Consider the following 15,154-nt stretch of genomic DNA (forward strand, 5'->3'; position numbering starts at 1 on the left):
TATTTCTGGAGCTCAGTATATCTCACAATTTTGTAGAATCTTACAGCATCTTTGATAAACTTCTCAGTGGAAATGTTGGCTAGGCAAGTTCAGTTAAAATATAGTAGAAATGTTTATCCTGGTATCTCTACGTATACATTTAATTGTACAGAAAACTTACAGTGTGACATTGTGTCAACATTTGCAAATTGATTGTATATGATCTTAATCTTAGTGCAGCCTGAAGGATCAGTATAGTAATGCCAGGAAAGTGCTTTTTTTAAGACTTCCTTCTCAGCTTCTCCCATAAAGAGACCCTAATACGCATTTTGATTTGTAATTGGAAATGTAACTTTCACTGAAAATGTCATGTGACGTTTGCATTACTTTTAACTGCTGTGTATAAAGGAAACTGTATCTTTTGACTCTATCAGTTATTTCTCTTGTGCACAGGGAAAAATGCATTAAAAATGACTAAAAAAATAAAAAAATTTAAAATGGATAAATCTTTTCCTTTTTGCCTTCTGGCCCTAGGATCATGTTTAGAAGGATTGCCAACCCCAAGATTATATAAATCTTATCCTGTATTTCTCTAATTTTGATGGTTTTGTTTTTGAAAAAAAGTTCCTTTGCCCTGTCTGGAATTATTTTGATGTATAGATTTAGGTATTCTAACTTTTTTTTCCCCCCAAAGGGTAGACAGTTGTTACCCGGTTTTTATCTCATTGTCCTCATGCCCCCCTCCATTTGAAATGTCATACATATATATACTTTATTCTGTGTTTGAATTCTCTTTAGTACCACTGAACATTGTAGACCCAGTACACCACCTGTAGTTATTGAGTTAGAAATGACTTCATATCTCTTAGGGTAAGTCCTCCTTTTGATCTTTTTTATTTTTCACAATTTTCTAATGATTCTGACGTGTTGATTTTACCAGATGAACTTTACAGTTATTAGACTTCCCTCCCCCCCAAAAAAATAAATTGGGAATTTGATTAGAATTGTCTTAAATTGATACGATAGTGAGAATTACAGTGCTTTCCAGAAACATGATATATTGCCTCATTTTTAAAAAGCTTTTACATCCTTCAAGAGAGTTTTATTTATTTAAGTGCTGTATAATTTGTAATAAATGTATTCCTAGGTAATACAGATATATGGGAAACAATACTGCAATTGTGAGCTCTTATTCACTGTGTTACCTGTGTGGTCATTTTTGCTATATAGGGGAAGAATGTATTTTCATAGATTAATTTTAAGTTGGCAGTTTATTGGAATCTATTAAATTCAGAGACATTCAGTTGATCCTTTTGAGTTTTTCCTGGTAAGCAATCATATCAATGATAAGTTATAATGATAGGTTATTTTCAAAATTTATAACATAGTTCTGATGGCATGGGTTAAACAATTCCAGAATAGTGCTAAAGAGGAAAAGTGGCAATGGCATTCTTGTCTTGTTTCTCATTTTAACCAGACTATGTTTGCTGCAGCAATTCTAAATTGCATTTTTGAAAGACCATGCCTCTGGGAGATGGTCAAATAAGTTTGCAAAATGCTGTATACTGTAGCCCCTCTTGGAGAGTCATTAGGCAGTAAATTTTGACTAGTATTATGTTGTTTAAAGGAGTATGTTCTTTAAACGATTAAAAACTATTTAATCTTATCTAACTCAGCATTTCCTAAACTTATTTGAGTAAAGAACAACTTTTTTCCCTTTAAACACCCTAATAACATTTGGCATATCAATGTTCCTCAGAACATCAAGTTAGGAAATGGTGATTTATTATTTCACTGCTGTATGATGCTTGGGTGTTCACAATAATTACAGTAGCAAAGTCTGCCATAATTAAGAATTTTTATGACATGAAGGATTTTATAGGCAATCAATATAAAAATTAGCCAGTAACATAGAAAATAGCAAGAAATCAATAGCTATAGGAAAAACTGGATGTTTTCTGAGGCCTGGCTCAGACAATTTAACAGGTAAATTTCTTTCAGGCATTCAAGGAACAGAGAATTCCTTAATTACCCTTGCCAAATGTTTCTCTACCTTTTAATACATTTTGTTTTCTCCCTGAAAAGGTCCAAGTCTTTAATTTATTAATTCTATTTTTTTGGTTGTATTTTTGCTTTCCAGTTAATTAATTTTTGTTTATAACTTTATTTACCCTTTTAAAAAAATTTAAAACTGTTCATCTCTTACATGATATAATTTCCTCTTATTATCTTGCAAGTTCTTTTCATAGGCTCTGTTTTTGTTTTGGGTTTTATCTACTGTTAATTCACAATTTATCCATTTATTCATCGTTGAATAAGAAGGGCATATCCTAACCTGCTATCTTTCTCCCTCCAATAAGAGTGGGGTAATTCTTTTATGCTTTCACTGTTTACTTGGTTGTCGTCCCCTCTCTAAGCTTACACTAGATGGCTAGATGGTGTAAGTTTATATTACTGGCTCTGTGAGCCAGCAGGATGAGGTAGTGGGGAGGGAGCTAGGGCCAGGGGCAATCCCAGCAGGAGATGTTCACCTCAAGTTGGCTTTCTTCATTTGCTCTTTTGGCCTCTACTTCAGGTATGTGATATCATATTATACTCGCCACTTGTGTGTGGCCAGTGTGTGAGTGGGTTGGATATAAAACATTGAAATAAGTCCTCCTGGTTTATTAATGAGGACTCATATCAGGTTGAGACCATCATGTTTATTGAGACCATGGTCAGAGACACTGAGCTTGCCTTCTGAGAAGGAGCAGCCTGCTCCAAAGTCTGTTGATGTGCAATGTCAAAATAGCAACAAATGGAGTAATTCCTGTCAGGGCCTAGCCCAGGGATTTGGGTTAAGGTATCAGGAGAGCCCTTTGGCCTGTGTTTCATGTTCACAAAACTCAAATTCAGAATTTTAACATTATTCTCAAATGAGTTGATTACTCCAGCCATACAGCTAGACTGAGCTGGTTGAAAATGTTCATAATACAGCTTAATTTAGTAAATGTAAACTTTTAAAACTATGTGGCAATTTCGATATTTTCAATTTGTATTATTTTATTTAAAAAATGTATTGGGAGGCTTAGATGAAGAATGTTACTCAGGCTTACCTCAATTTATGAGAGGTTCTCATCCCAGTCTTTTTCACTGCCTGCTCCCACCTTCAGTCCTTGCTCCTTTAAGCTAGATGGTATTAGTGCTTTTCTGCCAGGATTTTCTTGATTTGTCAATATATCACAGAACTTAAGATTGGCGATATCTTTCAGTATGGCCCCATCAGCATCATGTCTTACAGAAATTCCTTGACAATTCTAATGCCCTCATTGTTTGTACAGGTTTTGCTCAATTTTTGTTTCCCTGTGGTCATTTCTATTGATTTGTAGGAGGAAGGACAAAAATTGGGGACCTTTTCCAATGCTACCATCTTCCCAGAAGTCTGTTAGGAAACTTAGGGGAAAAACAATTTTCTAAAACTAGAAAGGAGAAAAATGATTTGGATTATGATTTCAGATACCAGACTGAAGCCACCCAAAGAACAACTTCATCAGGTGGTGTACATTCTTACCAAGGCTTTAGACATTTTGATAATGGGTAAGCACCATTGGCAAAAGGTATTCTAAACCAGCAAACTCCAAAGGTTGGGTAAGCCACTCTCAAATAAGGAATTGTTTGTCCTGACATACATAGGCAACATTATTCATCAAATGGATATGTATTGAAGCATATGGCTAGCTAGCTTCAGCTGTACTGAGGTATCTAAACACAGATTTGGGTTCCCTAAGTACTATCAAAATTCAACTTCAGAACTTCTTAGCCCAATGTGTAGATTAGCAAATTTAAGGTAATTTCAGGAAAGATGCTTTAATTTATTATTAAAAGAATAGTTGATGAGCATGAAAGAAAAAAGACATGATTACTCAGCTCTAGCTTGGATTTCACAATATTGTTTCTGTTAGATTGGGATGATAATAATAGCTAATGTATTCATGGTTATGTTCAATTTTCATAGCAACCCTATATGGTAGTACTACTATTATCTTCCCCAGTTTACAGATAAGGAAATTAACTAACAGTTTAACTTTCTGGGGTCACACTGCTATTAAGTGACAGAGTCAAAATTTGAACCCAATTCTGAGATTCCAGAGTGTGTGCTTAACCAGTTCATTCTTCTGCATTCCCCTGAATCTATTAAACTATACTGGTCTATTTATAATAGAGATTTTTATAATAAATTATGTACTAACTTGCCTCCTGGGTGTTGTTGTGGAGATACATTAGCTGTTGTTAAATGAATGCATCTCTGCTGCTTTTCACACTGGTGCAGCTCCCATAAAAATGCATATGTGAGAATCAGCTTTGTCATAATCAAAACTGCAATTTGGTGGTTTGGCTTTCTGACTTTTGAGTTATGGCGAATATTTGAAACTGTCCTTCAGTACATCTGTCCACAGTGTCCTAATACATACGGTATGCCTCCAAATTGGCAATCACATGGGCCACTTGTGCTTCAGCTGCTCTGGAGGATGCCTGCATTTTGTTGAGCTGCCTCCCAGAGACCTCAGAAGGCAATAAACATTGTGTACCTCACCATGGTATTTGGCAGTTTCTCAAAATGCCCTTAAGAATAAAATTGGAGTAACATGAGCTAGATAATAACAGGCCAGTAGATGGGTTAGTAAGTTGAATTGACAGTGCCAAATGATGTGTCAATATAAACAAGTGGTTTCTAACCTCAGTTCTGTCTCATTGAAATTATTTTTCAGTAACTAGTATGAAAATATAAAATAGCTTGCCCATCCCACGGCAAATAGTATAGCATTAGAAGGCAGAATAAATGCACTGGATGTCACTAACAAGATCCAAAAGTCCTTAGTAGATGGAAGAAAATCTATAGCCAAATCTAGCAGGATTAAATTGAATAGGATAAAATGTAAAGTCTTATATCAAAAATTCAGTTACTAAAGGAAAGGGGTTATGTGGCTTAAAAATAGCATTTGTGAAAAAGACTCAGTGATTTTAATTTACTATAAGTTTAACATGAGCCCACCATGTGAGATTATAGTGCACATAGGTGTAATGAAGTCTTAGGCTCTATTAATAGAGGCATGGTGTCCAGCACAGAGAAGTCCTTCATAATGTTTTTTTCTTTTCTTGATCATTTATGTTGAGAGATTTGGATCATTTCAGAGTACCACAATTAAGATGGACACAGACAACCTGGAAAGTGACCAAGATGGTAACTCATTTACAAATAGACACAGAACAATTATTAAAAGGAACAAGAATGTTTTAGTCTAAAGACTGGGTGTTGTGGGTTTTTTTTTTTTTAATAATTGAGGGCCTTGTCAGATAGAAGAGGCATAACATTTACTTGGGTAGTTTCAGAGGGCAAATAAATTTAAATTTTACAAGAAGTCAGAATTTTGGCTTACTCTTAGGAACTTTATAGCAATAAATTGAAGATACCCTTGTCACTGGAGCTGTTTAAACGGAAGCCCATTAGACAGAAATATTCAAGAATGAATTAGAAGACCTTCAAGATTCCTTCCAAAGCTAATATTCTCCCAAATGGACTTTTCAGCTTCTCACTGAAGTTTCAAGGGCTGGGGTCAAGGTTGTTCCAGAATGAAGACATGTTACAAACTTCTGCATTTCTTACCTTAATAAATAGCAAATCAGAAGTAGACTGCCACCTTTGTTGACATAACGTCTAGATAAACTCATTGTTTTATTTCATGATCCTACACATGGGAAAAGGACTCAAACAAGATCTTAAACTGAATGTCAGAAAGTGCTGAGAGCTTGGGAGGAGGAAATAGGAGCAGATGCCTGAGGTCAAAGGACTCTAGTTTGAGAATGAAGGTTACAGTGCTATTCTGACCTCCTTTTTCTCTTGATAATATTCTCCTCCCCCTGGCATTCACCATGGTGATGTGAGGAAGCTGAAACTAAGAGTGGTATGTAAGATGTAAGGATATAGCAGTGTGTGTGTGTGTGAGTGTGTGTGTATGTGTGTGTGTGAATGTCCATATATATATATATATAACATCTAATGGAAAACCTGAACAAACTTTTTGGCTGACCCAATATATACATATATGTATATATGTACATATATATATATATATATATATATATATATATATATATATATATATAAAATTCCGTACATAATTCTTTACTTAGGGTGATCCTTTTGGAGCAACAAAAAAGTTAGTACTGTGCTTTACATGATACCTTGGGTTTCATTACATCAAATAAATGACCTTAATATTTTTGAGTCATTATGCTTTGTATTCCTTATAAGTTACCCTAGGACTCCAAAGGGTTTGGAAAAGAGCATCTTGGTACTGGGTACAGGCTGAAACATATTAGTTTCCTTAATTGAGGAATGTAAATCGAACCTCAAATGTGTGTGTATGTGTAAGACTTTGTTTTGACAGCTAAATATAGGTCCCGTCCACATACACTTATACTAATGAACTACCCTGATATATTCCCCATGTAGATGTTTGCCTTCTCCATGAGCCTTCACCTGGATTAACCACATATTATGTGACCAGAGGCTATAGGAAAATTGTCTTGGCTTTCTTGCTTTACTCAAACCCCTGCTTCCATTTTTGGATGTATTCGTATATCTAGATGGCTTTAGGCAGTTTGACTTATTTTTTTAATATCTTTATTGGAGTATAATTGCTTAACATTGATGTGTTAGTTTCTGCTGTATAACAAAGTGAATCAGGTATATGTATACATATATCCTCATATCTCCTCCCTCTTGCACCTCCCTCCCACCCGCCCTATCCCATCCCTCTAGGTGGACACAAAGCACCGAGATGATCTCCCTGTGCTATGTGGGTGCTTCCCACTAGCTATCAATTTCACATTTAGTAGTGTATATATGTCAATGCTTCTCTCTCACTTCGTCCCAGCTTACCCTTCAACCTCCACGTGTCCTCAAGTACATTCTCTACGTCTGTGTCTTTATTCCTAACCTTCCCCTAGGTTCCTCAGAACCATATTTTTTCCAGATTCCATATATATGTGTTAGCATACAGTATTTGTTTTTCTGTTTCTGACTTACTGCACTCTGTATGACAGATACTGAGTCCATCCACCTCACTACAAATAATGTAATTTCATTTTTTATGGCTGAGTAATATTCCATTGTATATATGTGCCACATCTTCTTTATCCATTCATCTGTCGATGGACACCTAGGTTGCTTCAAAGTCCTGGCTAATGTAAATAGAGCTACAGTGAACATTGTGGTACATGACTCTATTTGATTTACGGTTTTCTCAAGGTATATATGCCCAGTAGAGGGATTGCTGGGTCGTATGGTACTTCTATTTTTGGATTTTAAGGAAACTCCATACTGTTCTCCATAGTGGCTGTATCAATTTACATTCCCGCAAACAGTGCAAGAGGGTTCCCTTTTCTCCACACCCTCTCCAGCACTTACTGTTTGTAGATTTTTTGACGATGGCCATTCTGACCAGTGTGACGTTATACCTCATTGTGCTTTTGATTTGCATTTCCCTAATGACTAGTGATGTTAAGCAACCTTTCATTTGTTTGTTGGCATTCTGTATATCTTCTTTGGAGAAATTTCTATTTAGGTCTTCTGCCCATTTTTGGATTGGGTTGTTTGTTTTCTGATATTGAGCTGCATGAGCTGCTTGTAAATTTTGGAGATTAATCCTTTCTCAGTTGCTTCATTTAAAAATATTTTCCCCCATTCTGAGGGTTGTCTTTTGGTCTTGTTTATGGTTTCCTTTGTTGTGCAAGAGGTTTGAAGTTTCATTAGGTCCCATTTGTTTATTTCTGTTTTTACTTCCATTTCTCTAGGAGGTGGGTCAAAATGGATCTTGATATAATTTGTGTCATACAGTGTTCTTCCTATGTTTTCGTCTAAGAGTTTTATAGTGTCTGGCCTTAATTTGAGGTCTTTAATCCATTTTGAGTTTATTTTTCTGCATTGTGTTAGGGAGTGTTCTAATTTCATTCTTTTACATGTAGCTATCCAGTTCTCCCAGCACAACTTATTGAAGAGGCTGTCTTTTCTCCATTGTATATTTTTGCCTTTTTTATCAAAGGTAAGGTGACCATATGTGTGTGGGTTTTTCTCTGGGCTTTCTATCCTGTTCCATTGATCTATTCTCTTTTTGTGGCAGTACCATACTATCTTTTTTTTTTAACGTCTTTATTGGAGTATAATTGCATTACAATGGTGTGTTAGTTTCTGCTTCATAAGAAAGTTAATCAGTTATACATATACATATGTTCCCATATCTCTTGCATCTCCCTCCCTGCCACCCTCCCTATACCACCCCTCTAGGTGGTCACAAAGCACCGAGCTGATCTCCCTGTACTATGTGGCTGCTTCCCACCACCTATCTTATTTTATGTTTGGTAGTGTATATATGTCCATGACACTCTCTCACGTTGTCACAGCTTACCCTTTCCCCTCTCCATATCTTCAAGTCCATTCTCTAGTAGGTCTGTGTCTTTATTCCGGTCTTACCTCTAGGATCTTCATGACTTTTTTTTTTTCCTACATTCCATATATATGTGTTAGCATATGGTATTTGTTTTTCTCTTTCTGACTTACTTCACTCTGTATGACAGGCTATAGGTCCATCTACCTCACTACAAATAACTCAATTTCGTTTCTTTTTATGGCTGAGTAACATTACATTGTATATATGTGCCACATCTTCTTTTTCCATTCATCTGTTGATGGACACTTAGTTTGATTCCATCTCCTGGCTATTGTAAATAGAGCTGCAATGAACATTTTGATACATGACTCTTTTTGAATTATGGTTTTCTCAGGGTATATGCCCAGTAGTGAAATTGCTGTGTTGTATGGTAATTCTATTTTTAGTTTTTTAAGGAACCTCCATACTGTTCTCCATAGTGGGGGTTCAGTTTGCATTCCCACCAGCCATGCAAGAGTGTTCCCTTTTCTCCACAACCTCTCCAGCATTTATTGTTTCTAGATTTTTTGATGATGGCCATTCTGACTGGTGTGAGATGATATCTCATTGTAGTTTTGATTTGCATTTCCCTAACGATTAATGATGTTGAGGATTCTTTCATGTGTTTGTTGGCAGTCTGTTTATCTTCTTTGGAGAAATGTCTATTTAGGTCATCTGCCCATTTTTGAATTGGGTTGTTTGTATTTTTGTTGTTGAGCTGCATGAGCTGCTTGTAAATTTTGGAGTTTAATCCTTTGTCAGTTGCTTTATTGGCAAATATTTTCTCCCATTCTGAGGGTTGTCTTTTGGTCTTGTTTATGGTTTCCTTTGCTGTGCAAAAGCATTTAAGTTTCATTAGGTCCCATTTGTTTATTTTTGTTTTTATTTCCATTTCTCTAAGAGGTGGGTCAAAAAGGATCCTGCTGTGATTCATGTCATAGAGTATTCTGCCTATGTTTTCCTCTAAGAGTTTTATGGTGTCTGGCCTTACCTTTAGGTCTTTAATCCATTTTGAGTTTATTTTTGTGTATGGTGTTAGGGAGTGTTCTAATTTAATACTTTTACATGTACCTGTCCAATTTTCCCAACAGAACTTATTGAGGAGGCTGTCCTTCTCCACTGTATATTCATGCCTCCTTTATCAAAGATAAGGTGACCATATGTGCGTGTGTTTATCTCTGGGCTTTCTATCCTGTTCCATTGATCTATATTTCTGTTTTTGTGCCAATACCATAATGTCTTGATTGCTGTAGCTTTGTAGTATAGACTGAAGTCAGGAAGCCTGATTCTTCCAGCTCCATTTTTCGTTCTCAAGATTGCTTTGGCTATTCGGGGTCTTTTGTGTTTCCATACAAATTGTGAAATTTTTTGTTCTACTTCAGTGAAAACTGCCAGTGGTAGTTTGATAGGGATTGCATTGAATCTGTAGATTGCTTTGGGTAGTAGATTCATTTTCATAATATTGATTCTTCCAATCCAAGAACACGGTATATCTCTCCATCTATTTGTATCATTTTTAATTTCGTTGACCAGTGTCATAATTTTCTGCATACAGGTCTTTTGTCTCCTTAGGTAGGTTTATTCCTAGATATTTTATTCTTTTTGTTGCAATGGTAAATGGGAGTGTTTTCTTGATTTCACTTTCAGATTTTTCATCATTAGTATATAGGAATGCCAGAGATTTCTGTGCATTAATTTTGTATCCTGCTACTTTACCGAATTCATTGATTAGCTCTAGTAGTTTTCTGGTAGCATCTTTGGGATTCTCTATGTATATTATCTTGTCATCTGCAAACAGTGACAGCTTTACTTCTTCTTTTCCGATTTGGATTCCTTTTATTTCTTTTTCTTCTCTGATTGCTGTGCCTAAACCTTCAAAAACCATGTGGAATAATAGTAGTGAGAGTGGGCAACCTTGTCTTGTTCCTGATCTTAGGGGAAATGGTTTCAGTTTTTCACCATTGACAATGATATTGGCTGTGGTTTTCTCATATATGACCTTTATTATGTTGATGAATGTTCCCTCTATGCCTACTTTCTGCAGGGTTTTTATCATAAATGAGTGTTGAATTTTGATGAAAGATTCTTCTGCATCTATTGAGATGATCATATGGTTTTTGTCCTTCATTTTGTTAATATGGTGTATCACATTAAATAATTTGCGTATATTGAAGAATCCTTGCATTCCTGGAATAAACCCCACTTGTTCATGGTGTATGATCCTTTTAATGTGCTGTTGGATTCTGTTTGCTAATATTTTGTTGAGGAGTTTTGCATCTATATTCATCAGTGATGTTGGCCTGTGGTTTTCTTTCTTTGTGACATATTTGTCTGGTTTTCATTTTCATTTGTTTCTAGGTATTTGTTGATTTCCTCTTTGATTTCATGAGTCATCACTTCGTCAATAAATAGTGTATTGTTTAACCTCCATGTGTTTGTATTTTTTACAGATCTGTTCCTGTAATTGATATCTAGTCTCATAGCGTTGTGTTTGGAAAAGTTACTTGATACAATTTCAATTTTCTTAAATTTACCAAGGCTTGATTTCTGACCCAAGATATGATCTATCCTGGAGTACATTCCATGAGCACTTGATAAAAATGTTTACTCTGGTTTTTTTGGATGGATTGTCCTGTAAATATCAATTAAGTCTATCTTGTTTAATGTATCATTTAAAGCTTGTGTTTTCTTATTTATTTTCATTTATTTTCATTTTCGATGATCTGTCCATTGGTGAAAGTGGGGTGTTAAAGTCCCCTACTATGATTGTGTTACTGTCGATATTCCCTTTTATGGCTGTTAGTATTTGCATTATGTATTGAGGTGCTCCTAGGTTCGGTGCATAAATGTTTACAATTGTTATATATTCTTCTTGGATTGATCCCTTGATCATTATGTAGTGTCCTTCTTTCTCTCTTGTAATAATAGTCTTTATTTTAAAGTCTATTTTGTCTGATAAGGGAATTGCTACTCAGGCTTTCTTTTGATTTCCATTTGCATGGAATATCTTTTTCCATCCCCTTACTTTCAGTCTGTATGTGTCCCTAGGTCTGAAGTGGGTCACTTGTAGACAGCATATATATGGGTCTTCTTTTGTATCCCTTCTGCCAGTCTATGTCTTTTGGTGGGAGCATTTAATCCATTTACATTTGAGGTAATTATCGATATGTATGCTTCTATTCCCATTTTCTTAATTTTTGGGGGTTTGTTATTGTAGGTCTTTTCCTTCTCTTTTGTTTCTTACCTAGAGAAGTTCCTTTAGCATTTGTTTTACAGATGGTTTGTTGGTGCTGAATTCTCTTATTTTTTGCTTGTGTGTAAAGGTTTTAATTTCTCCATCAAATGTGAATGGGGTCCTTGCTGGGTAGAGTAATCTTTGTAGGTTTTTCTCCTTCATCACTTTAAATATGTCCTGCCACTCCCTTCTGGCTTGCAGAGTTTCTGCTGAAAGATCAGCTGTTAACCTTATGGGGATTCCCTTGTGTGTTATTTGTTGTTTTTCCCTTGCTGCTTTTAATATGTTTTCTTTGTATTTAATTTTTGACAGTTTGATTAATATGTGTCTTGGCGTGTTTCTTCTTGGATTTATCCTGTATGGGACTCTCTGTGCTTCCTGGACTTAACTATTTTCTTTCCCATATTAGGGAAGTTTTCAACTGTTATCTCTTAAAATATTTTATCAGTCCTTTTCTTTCCATCTTCTACTTCTGGGACCCCTATAATTCGAATGTTTGTGTGTTTAGTGTTGTCCCAGAGGTCTCTGAGACTGTCCTCAGTCCTTTTCATTCTTTTTTTCTTTATTTTTCTCTGCAGTAGTTATTTCCACTATTTTATCTTCCAGGTCACTTATCCGTTCTTCTGCCTCAGTTATTCTGCTATTGATCCCTTCTAGAGTATTTTTAATTTCATTTATCATGTTGTTCATCGTTGCTTGTTTCCACTTTAGTTCTTCTAGGTGCTTGTTAAATGTTTCTTGCATTTCTCTATTCTCCTTCCAAGATTTTGGATCATCTTTACTATCATTCTGAATTCTTTGTTAGGTAGGCTGCCTATTTTGTCTTCATTTGTTAGGTCTGGTGGGTTTTTACCTTGCTCCTTCATCTGCTGTGTGTTTTTCTTCTTCTCATTTTGCTTTTCTTACTGTGTTTGAGGTCTCCTTTTTGCAGCCTGCAGGTTTGTAGTTCCCATTGTTTTTGGTGTCTGTCCCCAGTGGCTAAAGTTGGTTCAGTGTGTTGTGTAGGTTTCCTGGTGGAGGGGACTAGTGCCTGTGTTTTGGTGGATGAGGCTGTATCTTGTCTTTCTGGTGGGCAGTTCCACGTCTGGTGGTGTGTTTTGGGTGTCTGTGGTCTTATTATGATTTTAGGCAGCCTCTCTGCTAATGGGTGGATTTGTGTTCCTGTCTTGCTAGTTCTTTGGCATAGGGTGTCCATCACTGTAGCTTGCTGGTCGTTCAGTGAACCTGGGTCTTGGTTTTGAGATGGAGATCTCTGGGAGATTTTCACTGTTTGATATTACATGGAGCTGGGAGGTCTCTTGTGGACCAGTGTCCTGAAGTTGGCTCTCCCACCTCCGAGGCACAGCACTGACTGCTGCCTGCAGCACCAAGAGCCTTTCATCCACATGGCTCTGAATAAAAGGGAGAAAAATTAGAAAGTAAGAAATAAAGAAAGAAGAAAAGAAAGAAAGGAAGAAAGAAAGAACGGTGAAGAAGAAAAAGGATAAAATAAAGATAAAATAAAATAGTTATCAAAATAAAAAATAATTATTACGAAAAAATATTTTAAGTAAAAAAATAAATATACGGACGGACAGAGCCCTAGCACAAATGGTGAAAGCAAAGCTATACAGACAAAATCTCACAGAGAAGCATACACATACTCACAAAAAGAGGAAAAGGGGAAAAAATAATATATCTTGCTCTCAAAGTCCACTTCCTCAATTTGGGATGATTCATTGTCTATTCAGGTATTCCACAGATGCAGGGTACATCACATTGTTTGTAGAGGTTTAATCCTCTGCTCCTGAGGCTGCTGGGAGAAATTTTCCTTTCCCTACTATGTTCACACAGCTCCCGGCGCACAGCTTTGGATTTGGCCCCTCCTCTTCGTGTAGGTCCCCTGATGGCATCTGTTCTTCGCTTAGACAGGACAGGGATAAAGGAGCAGCTGATTCAGGGGCTCTGGCTCACTCAGGCCAGGGGGAGGGAGGGGTGTGAATGCAGGGCGAGCCTGCAGTGGCAGAGGCCGGCGGGACGTCGCACCAGCCTAAGGTGCTCTCTGCTTTCTCCTGGGGAAGTTGTCCCTGGATCACGGGACCCTGGCAGTGGCAGGCTGCACAGGCTCCCGGAAGGGGAGGTGTGGATAGTGACCTGTGCTCCCAGACAGGCTTCTTGGTGGCGGCAGCTGCAGCCTTAGCGTCTCATGCCCGTCTCTGGAGTCTGTGCTGTTAGCCACGGCTCGCACCTGTCTCTGGAGCTTCTTTAAGCAGTGCTCTTAATCCTCTCTTCTCGGGCACCAGGAAACAAAGAGGGAAGAAAAGTCTCTTGCCTCTTCGGCAGGTCCAGACTTTTTCCGGACTCCTTCCTGGCTAGCCATGGTGCACTAACCCCTTCAGGCTCTGTTCACACCACCAACCCCAGTCCTCTCCCTGCAATTCGACCAACCGATGGAAGCCCGAGCCTCAGCTCCCAGCCCCCGCCCGCCCCGGCGGTTGAGCAGACAAGCCTCTTGGGCTGGTGAGTGCCAGTTGGCACCCATCGTCTGTGCAGGAGTCTCTCCGCTTTGCCCTCCGCACCCGTATTGCTGTGCTCTCCTCTGCGGCTTTGAAGCTTCCCTCCTCTGCCACCCACAGTCTCCACCTGCAAAGGGGCTTCATAGTGTTTGGAAACCTTTCCTCCTTTACAGCTCCCTCCCAGTGGTGCAGGTCCCGTCCCTATGCTTTTGTCTGTGTTTATTCTTTTTTCTTTTGCGCTACTCAGGTACTTGGGCAATTTCTTGCCTTTTGGGAGGTCTGAGTTCTCTGCCAGCGTTCCGTGGGTGTTCTATAGGAGCAGTTCCACGTGTACTTGTATTTCTGATATATCTGTGGAGAGGAAGGGAATGTCCGCATCTTACTCTTGCGCCATCTTCCCGGCCCTCCTCCATACTATCTTGATTTCTGTACCTTTGTAGTATAATCTGAAGTCAAGGAGGCCGATTCCTCCTGCTCTGTTTTTCTTACACAATATTTCTTTGACTGTTCGCTGCTTTTTGTGTTTCAATGCAAATTGTGAAATTTTTTGTTGTACTTCTGTGCAAAATGCCATTGGTAGTTTGATAAGGATTGCATTGAATCTGTAGATTGCTTTGGGTAGTTTAGTCATTTTCACAATGTAGATTCTTCCAATCCAAAAACATGGTGTATCTGTCCTTCTGTTTGTATTGTCTTTTAATTTCTTTCATAAGTTTCTTAATGGTTTTCTGCATAAAGGTCTTTTGTCTCCTTCGGTAGATTTATTCCTATGTATTTAATTCTTTTTGTTGCAATGGTAAATGGGAGTGTTTCCTTAATTTCTCTTACAGATTTTTCATCATTATTGTACAGGAATGCAAGAGATTTCTGTGCCTTAATTTTATATCCTGCTACTTTACCAAAGTCATTGATTAGCTCTAGTAGTTTTCTGGTAGTATCTTTAGGAGTCATCTGCAAATAGTGACACTTTCTTTTCC

At 37.4% G+C, this 15,154-nt stretch overlaps 1 long non-coding RNA gene across 1 annotated transcript in view; it reads left to right on the forward strand.

Annotated features, from left to right (window-relative positions):
* Positions 1-15,154, forward strand: part of LOC309977759 — a 984,496-nt gene that overhangs the window by 350,251 nt on the left and 619,091 nt on the right. The window lies entirely within an intron of this gene.

This window comes from Leucopleurus acutus, assembly GCF_964270905.1.
Source record: "Leucopleurus acutus genome assembly, chromosome: X".
NCBI lineage: Eukaryota > Metazoa > Chordata > Mammalia > Artiodactyla > Delphinidae > Leucopleurus > Leucopleurus acutus.